Source organism: Hordeum vulgare, chromosome 6H (assembly GCF_904849725.1).
Source record: "Hordeum vulgare subsp. vulgare chromosome 6H, MorexV3_pseudomolecules_assembly, whole genome shotgun sequence".
Classification (NCBI taxonomy): Eukaryota; Viridiplantae; Streptophyta; class Magnoliopsida; order Poales; family Poaceae; genus Hordeum; species Hordeum vulgare.
Window position 1 is genome coordinate 249,880,891 of NC_058523.1, and position 13,937 is coordinate 249,894,827.

The window sequence follows — 13,937 nt, forward strand, 5'->3', positions numbered from 1 at the left end:
AAGGGGCTCTTTACTGAGCGGAGCAGTAAGAACCGGTTGGGTGGAAAGTAGGACTTTGAGGTCGTCGAATGCGACTTGGGCTTCGTCTGTTCACTCGAAAGTATCTGATTTCTTCATGAGTCGGTACACAGGAAGTGCTTTCTCACCGAGTCGACTGATGAACCTGCTCAAAGCCGCTAGGCAACCTGTGAGCCGTTGAACATCGTGTATTCTGACCGGCCTCTCCATTCGAACGATAGTCCCGATCTTTTCGGGGTTGACATCGATCCCTCGTTCGGAAACGAAGAAACCGAGTAACTTTCCGTTGGGAACGCCGAATGAACATTTCGCGGGGTTGAGTTTGATATCGTACTTACGAAGGTTGGCGAATGTTTCTGCCAAGTCAGTCAGCAGGTCGAAACCTTTGCGTGACTTGACTATGATATCATCCATATATGCCTCCACATTCCGACCGATCTGGTCGAGAAGGCATTTTTGGATCATGCGCATAAAGGTAGCTCCTGCATTCTTCAAACCAAATGGCATAGTGATGTAGCAGAAGCACCCGAATGGGGTGATAAAGGCTGTCTTTAATTCATCGGGGCCATACTGACAGATCTGATGATAGCCCGAGTAGGCATCAAGAAATGACAAACGCTCGCACGCCGCACTCGAATCGACAATTTGATCTATGCGGGGGAGCGGAAAATGGTCCTTCGGGCAGACCTTATTGAGATGCTTGAAGTCGATGCACATTCGGAGCGACTTGTCCTTCTTGGGCACCATGACAACATTGGCGAGCCACTCGGAGTAGTGAACCTCGCGAATGAAGTTGGCTGCCAGCAGCTTGGCCACCTCCTCCCCGATTGCTTTCCTCTTGTGCGCGGCGGACCGGCGCAAGCGCTCTCGGACGGGCCGAGCGACGGGGTCCACATGCAGTCGGTGCTCAGCCAACTCCCTGGGTACACCTGGCATGTCAGAGGGTTTCCATGCGAAGATGTCCCAGTTCTCACGGAGGAATTGGGTGAGCTCGGCTTCCTATTTAGGATCGAGGGTGGTGGAGATGTTCATCGGGGCAGTAGTGTCGTCCGTCGGGTGAATGCTGACCTTCTTCGTCTCTCCCGCCGACTGGAATGTGGATTCAGAAGCTTGCTTCTTTGAGCGCATCAGGTCGGCGGGGTCGACTGTTTTCTTGTACTCGTCGAGCTCGAGGACGGCCATCTGTTGGTCGGCGATTCTTGCTCCCTGCTGCAGGCACTCTTCGGCTCGCTGTCGATTGCCCGTGATGGTGATCACGGCTTTCAGGCCTGGCATCTTCAGCTTCAAGTATACATAACATGGACGGGCCATGAAACACACATACGCTGGGCGGCCCAGAATTGCGTGGTAAGCGCTCTGGAAATCCACCACCTCAAACATGAGCTTTTCCTTGCGAAAGTTATTGTCGGAGCCGAAAACGACGTCCAACGCGATCTGGCCGAGTGACTTGGCCTTCCGTCCAGGGACGACTCCATGGAACTGCATGCTTCTCTCGCTGAGTTTGGACATCGGAATGCCCATCCCCTTGAGAGTGTCGGCGTACATGATGTTCAAACCGCTGCCGCCGTCCATGAGGACTTTGAGCAGTCGGACTCCTTCTACCACCGGGTCGACGACCAGAGCTTGTCTTCCTGGGGTGGGTACATGTGCTGGATGATCCGACTGGTCAAAGGTGATCGCAGTCTGAGACCATTTGAGGAACTTGGGGCTAGCAGGGGTGGCCATGTTCACCTCCCTCTTCACCAGCTTCAGTCGACTCTTGCTCTCGACGTCAGCAAAAATCATGAGTGTCGCATGGACTTGGGGGAACGGATCCTCCTTATCCTCCTCATCTTGTTCATTGACCTTCTCACTCGGTTGCCCTTCGCCGAACCCCTGGATCAGGAGGCGACACTGTCGAGTGGTATGCTTTGGATATATGGGGTTGCCCTCTTCGTCCATGTTCGTATGAGCCGGGCATGGCTGGTCCAGGATGGGATTATTGAACTGCTTCTTCTTGGGGGTAAATTGTGCCTTCCCTTTGCCCTTGAACTTGGCATTGGTCACGGCTGCAGCTTCTGCCTGCGGAGTGGATGGAACTTTTTGCTTTTGCTTCCGAGTGTTGCTTCCATCTCCGTCGCCGACTGTCTTGTGCTTGCCGCTTCGGATGTGGTCCTCTTCTTCGCCATTTGCGTAGCGAGATGCTATCTCCATCATCTTGCTCATGGAGATGTCACCTCTTCGGCCAAACTTTAGGTACAGATCCCTGTACCGCACGCTTGCCTTGAAGGCGCAGACTGCTTGATGCTCGGTGACGTTCTCCACCGTGTGATAAAGAGTTGTCCAACGCTGAATGAAGTCACGCAGGGGCTCATTCTGCTTCTGGACGCAATGTTGGAGCTCCACGAGGCCTGCAGGGCGCTTGCACGTCCCTTCAAAGGTCTTGATGAACACTCGGGCCAGATCTGCCCAACTGTAGATGCTTGAGGGGGCCAACTGATTCAGCCACGCTCGCGCCGAGCCGTCGAGCATCAGAGGGAGGTGCTTCATGGCGACATGGTTGTCCCCTCCTCCGATCTGGACCGCCACTCGGTAGTCATCTAGCCATGTTTCTGGCTTGGACTCTCCTGTAAACTTGCTGATTCCCATCGCCAATCGGAAGTTGGGCGGGATATCAGCCGAGCGAATGGCTCGACTAAAACACTCGGGACCAGACACGATGGTCCTGCTTCCACTTGGACGGTCCATATCGTGACCATCGCGGTGGGCTCGGCCCCTGTCGACCCTTCGTTGGGCGATACGCCCTCTTGCGTCGGGCCTTGGGTCGTAAGTGTCGCCGACTGAACGCCGATCGTCATGATGTCGGGACCCATAGGGCCCACCCCGCGGTGGGGTGCGTGAACGGCGGCGATCTTCGTGATTCACGGAACGGCTTCCTCCCGTGTGCCGCTGATGGGAACCAGGGATGTGAACCGACCGATGCGTATTCGCATGAACAGAACTATTATGGATCATGTTGTGCGACTGGGAGACCGCCGAATTCTGCTGCTGCGCCATGTGCAACAGGGCTCGGATCTGCTCGATCCCTCTACCAGCCTCTGAATCAGTCGGCTGGAGGGAATCGGCTATCTTGGCAGCCGCAGCCAAGTTGAGGAGGGGTGTGCGGAACAACTCCATGTTGCTCCGCCGAGTGTGCCGACTGGCAGAACAGCGAGGTGGACGGCGCGCGCCGGACGTTTCGCCGACCTCGCGCCCGCTCCTGCCAGCTTGACGAGGATCTTCATGGGAGTTGGCCGTGTGTACTTCTACTGCGGGTCCGCGACCCGCATACTCGCAAGGAAAGTCAGTCGGAACCGAGTCCGAGTGCTGGGACAGCGGGGCAACCACAATGGACTCTAGAACCGCCACTTGTGAAGATGCGTTCTAGCGCGCCTGGGCGTGTTGCACCCAACGCTGGAGCCGTGGACGGCGAGACCGCTTGCTGCGGCGCGTGACGGCGGTGCAGGTCGACACCGGAGCCGACTGTTGGAGAAGAAGAATGCCGCGGGCGCCGGCACGGAAGTGCGTAGCCCCACGACGGGTAAGCGCCTCGACGTCGAGAGGAGCATCCCGAAGCCACGCCGAATCGTCGATGATGAAGGAGAGAGCGTTGAAGAAGATCTGGTGACCCATGCTCGAACCTCCACCGGACGACATGACGAAAGGAAGTAGTCGCAAACTCGCCGGAAGTCGCTTAGACGCCTGCCCCACGGTGGGCGCCAACTGTCGTGGGTATAAACCTGACAGTAGATGTGTAGGGTACGAAAAGGATGGGCAGAGCCTTAGCTACGGCGAGGTTGTATGAGTTCAGGCCCCTCTGCGGTGGAGGTAATAGCCCTACGTCTCAGTGCTCAGGGAGCTTGTTGTCGAGTGGAAATATGGAATACAATGAGTTGCTAACCCTTGCACCAGTGGGGAAGGGTGGCTTATATAGAGTGCGCTGCCCTTCACAACGGTCGGTGCGGAGGGGTCGAATAATGGCGAATAAATACCTACGTTACAGGTAACGTATGGTCTAAATGCTAATAAAAGCGTGAGGAAACGTACGACCGTTACCCTCCTAGGGGGTTACGATGTACAGAGTGGAATCCAGTCGGTCCTATCGATACGCTCCGAATGCTTGCCTTCGACTGGATGGTCGGATGTGTGTTACCGACTGGATGATGGGAATTCCTTAGTTCAGTCGGAGCTGACAAAGGGCCTTGTCCCTTATGACGGGTGGTCCTTGGGTAGGACCTATAAGGTAGGCATATGACCCTACCCTAGGACTATAACCCCATCACCGGATGTTAACAAAATATTCCAAGTTGCCACATAACCGCGGGCACGGCTTTCCAAAAGATTAAACCCTGCAGGGGTGCTCCAACTAGTCCATCACAAACGAACACAGGCCACAAAGGCATCCTCCATCACGAATCTCGTGATCTCGTCAGATTCCTTAGGGGAAAACCTCAACTTTGGGGGAAACCAAAGCTTCACTGGGATTCCTATACGCAAGATATACCGCTAAGGTAAGACAAGGCTAGCAGGACCTCCCGACGTGTCGATGATCCTGATAAGAGCCGCGTATCTTAGTCTCAGGACACGCCGGATGGAACTAGCTACAGGTACCAAACCTCAAGTTTCCTTGTGGTGGTCCCGCAGGCAGACCACTTTGGACCAACACTCATGAGGAGCACTGGCCCGGGTTGTTGATTAAAGATCCTCGGGGTAGCTACTCCCTATGCAGATTATTATTAAGTTATTAGCAAATTAACACCAATGTTGGGTCCTGCCGGACAAGCCTTAGCACTACGCGATTTATCGACGGGGTCCCCATAACAACCCCGAACGTGTTAGGAGTGATCATTATGGAATTAAACACCGGTAACCGGTAACTAAGGCGCCAATAACGGAACAAAGCACCCGGCAAAAGGCTAGGCCTACTGTCATTTACCAAGTATATAGGTGCATTAATTAAATAACAGAATTTAATATAATGATATCAAGCTCATGTCATCACATGAGTTTAAAACACCTGCAACTAGCAATGCTAACATTAGTAGCTGAGCAAGCCTACTTAGCCACACAAGTTTGCTAGGAAGGAGGACGGTGTTTGGGCTCATGGCATTTCCAGAGGCAATTTAATTTCAGTGGTAGGCAGTGAGCAATATGACATGGAAATGAAACTAACATAACAAGTCTAGAGATGGAATCAAGGTCATATCATCTTGCATGTGATATCCTCAGTTTGGAATGGTTCTGGTTCGTCCTGCACGTACTCTCCTGACTCCACGTATTCGTTCTCCGATCCCGGTGCTACCCAACATGAGAATAACAGCCAATGAACAGAAGCACCACAAGATGAAACAATCACATGATGCATGAGATGAAAATTGAGCATGCACCACTATTTCTATCACTAGCACAAGCAAAATAAACTACTGCAAGTTTCTGGAAAGAACTGTACACTAAGCTATTTTGACATGCATGAGAATGACATGAACAGATGCGGCTTGTGAAAACGGTGCAAAACCATATAAAGAACATTGCAAACGGAGCTACGGATCAACGGGAATCAACGAAACTAGATATGAAGCTCTACGTGAAAGAATCAACACCACACACTCGAATGGCACAAATCTGGTATTCCCAGGTTGCCAACACAAGTAACAACCCAGCATGAATGGATTGGAGCAAGGAAGAACACCACAACACCAACTAAGCACACACAAAAATCAAAATGACAACACTACATAAACTGCCATAATCTGCATCTTAGCACTTTGGGAGCTACATGCAACATAGCTACAGGACTCCAAACATGACAAATAATATATGCGGCTGTTGCCAACCAGCAAGAATCACAGCAAAAGGAATTAAACTCTAGAAGATACAAGGCCACAAACTTTCCCAAAACCATCAGATCTCAGGGACTTAGTGAAAATTCCTGCACCTGAGTTTCTGTCTCTGTTCTGAAGCTTTTTGACAGCAATCAAAACACAATCTACTGGACACCAAATGATTTGAAATTTGCCAGGGAGCTGCACAAACATACCAGATTCCAAATCCTAGCACTGAACTAAGGATAGTTCTCAACAGAATGACCAGAACATCCTCATCTATAAGAGAAGAAAATGTTTCCAGAATGCCAGACTTAGTGAAATTTCAGATTTCACTAATCCGGAATTTTTCAGCCACATGCCCACTTTGTCTAGGCATAGTTTGCACACACATAACACCAAGTGATAAATGAAACCACTATGGTGTAGAGCAAAACCCCTACTACTATCACACAAAAGCTCATGCCCTTGGGCTCCACCTATTCCATGGAATCAAAGATGAAACTTGCAACAAAACTGAATATCTCAACTCCATAAGGTATCCTACTAAGACAACAACTACAAAGGTTGAGTTCATGTGCATAGTGACAAAGTGACATGGGGGTTTGAACCCCATGTTTGTGTCATGCACATCAACAACACAAATGCTACTCACTAAGCCACATAGATCTTACACACACCTCATGCCCTCTTTCATATGAACATGAGGAGGAGCACAAGCTGGAAATGGGGCTGTTTTCACCACACACTCAAATTTACTCATATGCATGTCATCTAGTAGAAACCACACCACTTACACATGCTAGCAATACAAAAGGATGCTAACACATGCATATGACACTTGCACACACATGCACACCTACACTAGCACCACCACATGTGTGTGCAACACCTTACACACACATGCACAAACCTACTGCCATATATCTAGCCACTCAAGCAAAATAAAACAAGCCACCTACACCTACAACATCTACAAGGGAGGCACCACACACACTACATAGATGACCCTCACCATGTGTATGCACACACACACCTAAGCAAGCAACCTACACACTCACCTCACTACTCACAAGAACACACACACATATATGCATCTAGTCTACTATAGCAGCAGAGGAACAAAATAATGTTATGCCCTCTGCCATCTTATGTTCAAGGCACAAATCCACAAACAGATCAAAAGAGCATATCAGCAAAATAAAAAAACAAGACGTAAAGGGAAAAGAAAAAGGGGCACCCCAGGGATTGAACTCATGTGCCTGTTAGATCCAACACCACAACACACAGGTGCACACCACTCTGCTACGCCACTGGATCGACCAGAGAGGGTGTGCTAACAAGGTAAGCTACCCCTGCATAATTCCTACTCTACAGCAACGAGGAACAAAAATAAACAAAAAGGCTGCAGAGGGGGATTCGAACCCACGCCCTCTCACCAAGCAGCTGCACTCGCTACCACTACGCTACGATACGGGTAACTGACCGAGATGGAACCTAAGGCAAGGTAAGATAACGCGAGCACGCGGTACTCTGCACGGCACAGGGAAGCGCCAGCGACAGGGAGGCCGCCGTGGCTCCTCTGTTGCTGCTGCTGCGCTTCGACGGGGAGACGAAACTCTAAACTCCGGCCTAATGAGTGCCTAAACCTACTGCATAGCACCTCCCGAGCACCATAACGACACCACCAGGCACACAGCTATACCGCGCTCGTTCTCCTCTTGGAACCAGCACGCAACGTCCGCCGGCCGGGCCTTCTACAGCACAACTAGCGAAGGAGAAGGAGGGAGGAGCTAGGTCTCACCGAGGGGAAGGAGGGAGAAGGCCGAACGGGGATGAAGTCGGTGAAGACGACGACCCGAAGAAGCTGTAGACGCGAGTGCAGAGCCGACGCAGGGGAGGAAGAACGCCGGGAACTCACCGTTGACGTGGTGCTGGCCGTCGGCGTGGGCGTTCCGTGGCCTTCCCGAGGATGGGAATGGTGCGCGGGCTCCTACTCCGTGCTCCTGGACATGGCCGCCGGCGCTGCTCGACGTAGACGACGGGGTAGACGCGGCGGCCGGACTCTCTCTCTCTCTTTGCTACTCGTACAGAGACTTACCAGAGGGGGAGGAAGAAGAAGAGAGAAGGTGGCGGCGCACTGGAGGGAGGAGAGGGAACCCTAGCTGCCTGGGGGAGAGAGAGGAGTGTTATAAAAGCCTCGGGGAACGAGCTTAAACCGCTGGATCAAGCTCATGCTGTTTGGGAGGCTGCCGGCAGGTCGTACATGCATGACGTCGGGGAAGAAGAAGGTGCGCCACTAGCTGGGCTCCTGCGCTGCGAAGAGGAGGAGAAGATGGGCCACCAGAGTGCGAGGAAGCCCACTTAGGCGCCGGATAGAGAGAAAACAACTCAGTGGTATTTTGCTTTTAACAGGAATTACCAGAGAAGGAAGAAATGCACAAGGTAAACTATAAGAGAAAAAAAATAAGCTAGCACTTCCCTGGTCATGGAAAATCAATACCTAATCAATAAATATAAGAACTAGAATTTAGGAGCAAGTAAATATTTTTACAAAACAGAATTAACTTGGTCTGTTTTGTAATTATATGCCCCTCAAAACATGTTTTAAAAATAGCAAACACACACTCCATATCCCACACAAAACCTGCTAAACCATGGGCATTTTTAAAAGAGGGAAGGGAGAAGGGAATCTTGACATAGGAGAAATAGAGAGGAGGGGTGGAGATGGTTTTGAAACCTAAGCATTTACTATCACAAGCACCACTCAACACAAGCTATACACCACAACAAAATCATCACAAGGCAACACATGAAATCACAAGAACACAATGCGACAACAAGAACACATGGCATGATAAGGAATGCATGCATGCAAAGGAAGAGAAAAATAATAAGGTGACATCACAATAAATAATGAGCATGGGCTCTCTCATAGCATGACAAGGTGGACCCACATGAGTTAGGTTCCAAATATGGCAAGGTTTACATCTGGGGCACTACAAACTCTCCCACACCACAAAGAAGATCTCGCCCTCGAGATCTAAGACTAAAAGAAATCGGGGTATTCGGAACGTAGGTGATCCTCGCGTTCCCACGTAGCCTCTTTATCGGAATGGTGTGACCGCTGCACTTTGAGAAACTTGACAGTCTTGTTACGGGTCTTGCGCTCAGTCGCCTCGAGAACCGCAACTGGATGCTCACGATAAGAAAGGTCAGACTGAAGGTCGATATCTTGAAGTTGCACAGTGCGCTCGGGGGTCTTGAAACACCTCCGAAGCTGAGAAACATGGAACACATCATGGACATTTGCAATGGTTGACGGAAGCTCGAGCTGGTATGCAACGTCGCCCCTCTTGCCAACCACTCTGAACGGACCAACGAAACGAGGCGCAAGCTTGCCTTTGATGCCAAAAATCATCAAGCTCATACGACATGTCACGGCGCAAGCTTGCCTTTGATACCCTTCATAGGTGACACCTTGAGATAGAAAAAATCATCAAGCTCATACGACATGTCACGGCGCTTGCTATCGTAATAGCTCTTCTGACGGGAATGAGCTGCTCTGAGGTTGTCGGGAATGATCCGACACATCTCCTTAGCTTCTTCTATCAAATCATTGCCAAGGATCTGACGCTCGCCTGTCTGGGACCAGTTGAGGGGAGTACGGCACTTCCTGCCATAGAGAATTTCAAACGGAGCCTTGCCAGAACTAGCTTGATAACTGTTGTTATACGAGAACTCCGCGAAAGGCAGACAATCCTCCCACTTCATGCCAAAAGAGATAACACAGGCTCTCAGCATATCCTCAAGAACTTGATTCACTCTCTCCACTTGACCACTAGTCTGAGGATGGAACGCTGTGCTGAAGCGGATCTTCGTGCCCATAGCAGACTGAAAGGAGTCCCAGAACTTGGAAGTGAAGATACTTCCGTGATCTGACGAGATCATCATAGGTACGCCGTGCAAAGAGACAATCCTGGAGGTGTACAACTCTGCCAGCTGAGCTGCTGAAATGGACTCCTTGACTGGAAGGAAGTGAGCCACTTTGCTCAATTTGTCGATGACGACGAAGATAGCATCATTGCCCTTCTTGGACTTCGGAAACCCGGTGACGAAGTCCATCTCAATGTGATCAAACTTCCACTCGGGAATCGGCAAAGGCTGCAAGAGGCCCGCTGGTCTTTGATGTTCTGCTTTCACCCTTCGACATACATCACACTCGTTTACGAATTGTGCAATTTCACGTTTCATACGAGTCCACCAGAAAGTCTGCTTCAAGTCATGGTACATTTTGGAACTTCCAGGATGAATAGAGAGCAGAGAGTTATGAGCTTCTTCCATGATCACCTTCCTGAGATCACCTTTCGGGACGACAAGGCGGTCCTCGAAAAACAATGCGTCCCTGGCATCAACAGTGAAACACTTATACTTGGGGAGACTCTTTCCCACGCCAATCTTGACCTTCTTCACCATAGCGTCAAGTAGCTGAGCTGCTCTGACCTGATCTTCCAAGGTAGGAGAGATCTGAAGGTTCGCAAGAAAACCCTGAGGAACCAGCTGAAGATTGTGCTTCCTGAAAGACTCAGAAAGACCCGGCTGGAGTGGTTGCAGAATCAGACTGTTGCAATATGCCTTGCTGCTCAATGCATCTGCCACAACATTTGCCTTTCCTGGCGTGTACTCAACACTCGGATTAAAATCCTGGAGCATTTCCACCCAACGTGTTTGCCGAAGATTCAAGTTAGGCTGAGTGAAGATATACTTGAGGCTCTTGTGATCGGTGAAAACTTCAACCTTACGTTCCAACAAGAGATGTCTCCAAGTCATCAAGGCGTGCACAATAGCTGCTAGCTTGAGATCGTGCACAGGATAGTTCTTCTCCGCAGGCTTCAGCTGCTTGGAGGTATAAGCAACCACCTTCCTATCTTGCATCAAAACTGCACCGAGACCCTGGAGAGAAACATCGCAAAATACCTGGTACGGCTTGGAATCATCCGGAGGGGCCAATACCGGAGTGGAGATAAGCTTCTCTTTGAGTGTATCGAAAGCCAGTTGACACTGTGGAGACCAAACATACTTGACACCCTTCTGAAGAACACTAGAGAGCGGCTTGGCGATTTTGGAGAAGTTCTCAACGAATCTTCTGCAATATCCGGCAAGACCGAGAAAGCTTCGAAGCTGCTTCACATTCTGCGGAGGTTCCCATTCAACAATGGCTTGAACCTTGGACGGATCAACCTTAATGCCCTCGACAGAGATAATATGCCCAAGATAAACCACTTCTTTCAGCCAGAACTCGCACTTGGAAAACTTGGCATACAGCTTGTATTCTCTCAGTTTATCAAGCACCAACCTGAGATGTTTCTCATGTTCTTCCTCATCCTCAGAAAAGACCAGAATGTCGTCGAGATAGAGCAAGACAAATTCATTCTTGTATGGTGAGAAAATATAGTTCATCAATCGACAAAAAGTCGGAGGAGCATTAGCCAGACCAAAAGACATGACCGTATACTCATACGAGCCAAAACTAGTCATGAATGCCGTCTTCGGAATGTCTTCCTCGCGAATGCGAATCTGATGATAGCCCATTCTGAGATCAAGCTTGGAGAATACTTTAGCATCTTTCAGCTGTTCAAACAACTCATTTATGTTCGGAAGTGGATATTTGTTCTTGATTGTCTTCTTGTTCAATGGGCGGTAATCGACACACAGTCGGTCCGAACCATCCTTCTTCTTGACAAATAGAACACCACATCCCCACGGAGACGAGCTTGGTCTGATCAAACCCAAACGCTCCTGCTCGTTGCCTCTTGAGTTCCTTCAACTCTTCTGGACCCAGCTTGTACGGCCGTTTGCACACTGGCTCTGTGTCTGGCTCAAGCTCAATGACGAACTCAACTTCACGATGCGGAGGCATGCCTGGTAACTCTTCACGAAACACATCTTGGTATTCGTGGACTACTGGAACTTGCTCAATAGGATTGATCTCACCCTTTTCATTCAAAGAGAACAAACGGATTGTGTCATCGCGCGCCGCGAATATAATCACATCCTCCGAAGAGTGGGTAAGCTTGACTTCTTTAGCTTCACAATCAATTGACGCCTTGTTCATGGCCAACCAGTCCATACCGAGAATCAAGTCGATGTCGGACTTGCCCAAGACAATAGGAGATGCCAGAAAAGCATAATTGCCCATCTTGACAGAAACATCTGGGACGAACAACTGAGAGCTCATCCGCATACCCGGAGACACAACTTGCAATGACTTGGGAAGGAACTCGGTCGCAATATTATTACCAAATGCAAAGGGGTATGACATGAAGGAATGCGAAGCACCAGAATCAAATAACACTTTAGCAGGAATATCATTGACGAGGAGGTTACCCATGATCACATCTGATGAATTTTCTGCCTCAGCTGCATTCACCATGTTGACTCGAGCTGATCTGGGGTTGAATTTGACAAGAGCGTTGCTTGGAGGTTTGCCTGGAGGAGGAGGCGGCAGACGGAGCTGAGAAGAGCATTTGTTGGCATAGTGACCCTTCTGCCCACATTTGTGACAAATGACATTTGCTGGCTGCCGGAACTGAATCTGAGGAGGCCCTTGCTTCTGATGCTGGTATCTCTGCTGGAAGCCAGGGTTGGGTGGGTGGGAAGAACCACGTCCACCTGAGTGCTTCAGCTGCTTTGAGTGCCGAGGAGGAGGAGGAGAAACCCAAAACTTCTGTTGCTTCTCAACCACCTGAGTCGAGGAAGAGCTGGAATCTCTGAAATGCTTCTTGGAGTTCTCCACCCTGAGCAAGGCTGCCTCTGCTCGGAGAGCTAAGTTGTAGAACTTGTCAAACTCCTCAGGATCGTGCAAGGCAAATTCTAACTGCAAATCCTCCTTTAAGCCACCCCTGAACTGGTATATCTTTCTCTTCTGATCCGGGACATCCTGCAACGCGTAACGGGCCAGCTCGTGGAACTCGACATTGTACTTGTACACAGAATTGCTGCCCTGCTTCAAACGCCTGAACTTCTCACGCATCTCCTCAACAAAACTGGAAGGAATGTAGTGGGACCTGAAGTCACGACAAAACTCGTCCCAAGACATCACCCTGCCACCTCTGGAGTCCTTAAGCTGCTGCCACCAAATAGAAGCCTACCCCTTCAACTGAAACGTTGCAAACTTGACATAGTCCTCCGGACGCACATTGCTACACTCGAAATGCTTGTTCATATCACGGATCCAATCTTCCGCATCAAATGGCCGGTCGCAAGAAGTGAACATCTTAGGCTGGTTTGACAGGAACTGACTCAGATTGGCGAAGTGATTTCCACCCTCCTGGAAATTGCCCTGCTGATGATTGGCTCTCTCCTGGATCAACTGCAACAGCATCTGAGTGTTTGCATTAGTAGCTGCCATCATCGCCTGCCAGGCCTCTGCAGGAGGAGGCGGCGGCGGAGGAGGAGGAGGTGGTGGCGGCGGCATATCCTCACGCGCTTGGGTCTGACGAGTCGGTGGAGCCATCCTGAAGACGGACAACATATTAGTCCACAGAATAATTGAAGATATTGCTGAATCAAAAGACAGAATATCTGAATATAATTTAGCATTGCACTCGAACAATATAGCAAGAGTGCATCCTCAAAGTAACAGACGTAAAATTCCGATAAGGACCACTGCAAACAAGTGTGAGCTAGAATCGCTCGGAACAAACATATGACCGAGATTTCCCCAAACCTCAATCAAGCGTCTGTAGGAAGATAGTCCTATAAGATACTACTAGATATCCCACCTATGAATACCCGAAATAAATGGTCATGCAATCAGGTACACGGATACAAGGAGTATTTCACACAACTCCTAAACTAACCCGTCGCCTGTATCACATCCTTCAACACACAACCAGCATCTCGGACCTTCATCTACAATAGATCCTCGTGATCACAACGATACAAAGTGTGGTAATACCCCCGAACAATCTACACCAGTGCTGGGGTCATCGGGGTTATCTCACCACTACCCGTATTGAAGCAATAACGAACACCCTCCGTTCTTAGATACTCAGAAATCTGAATGATGGCGATGTG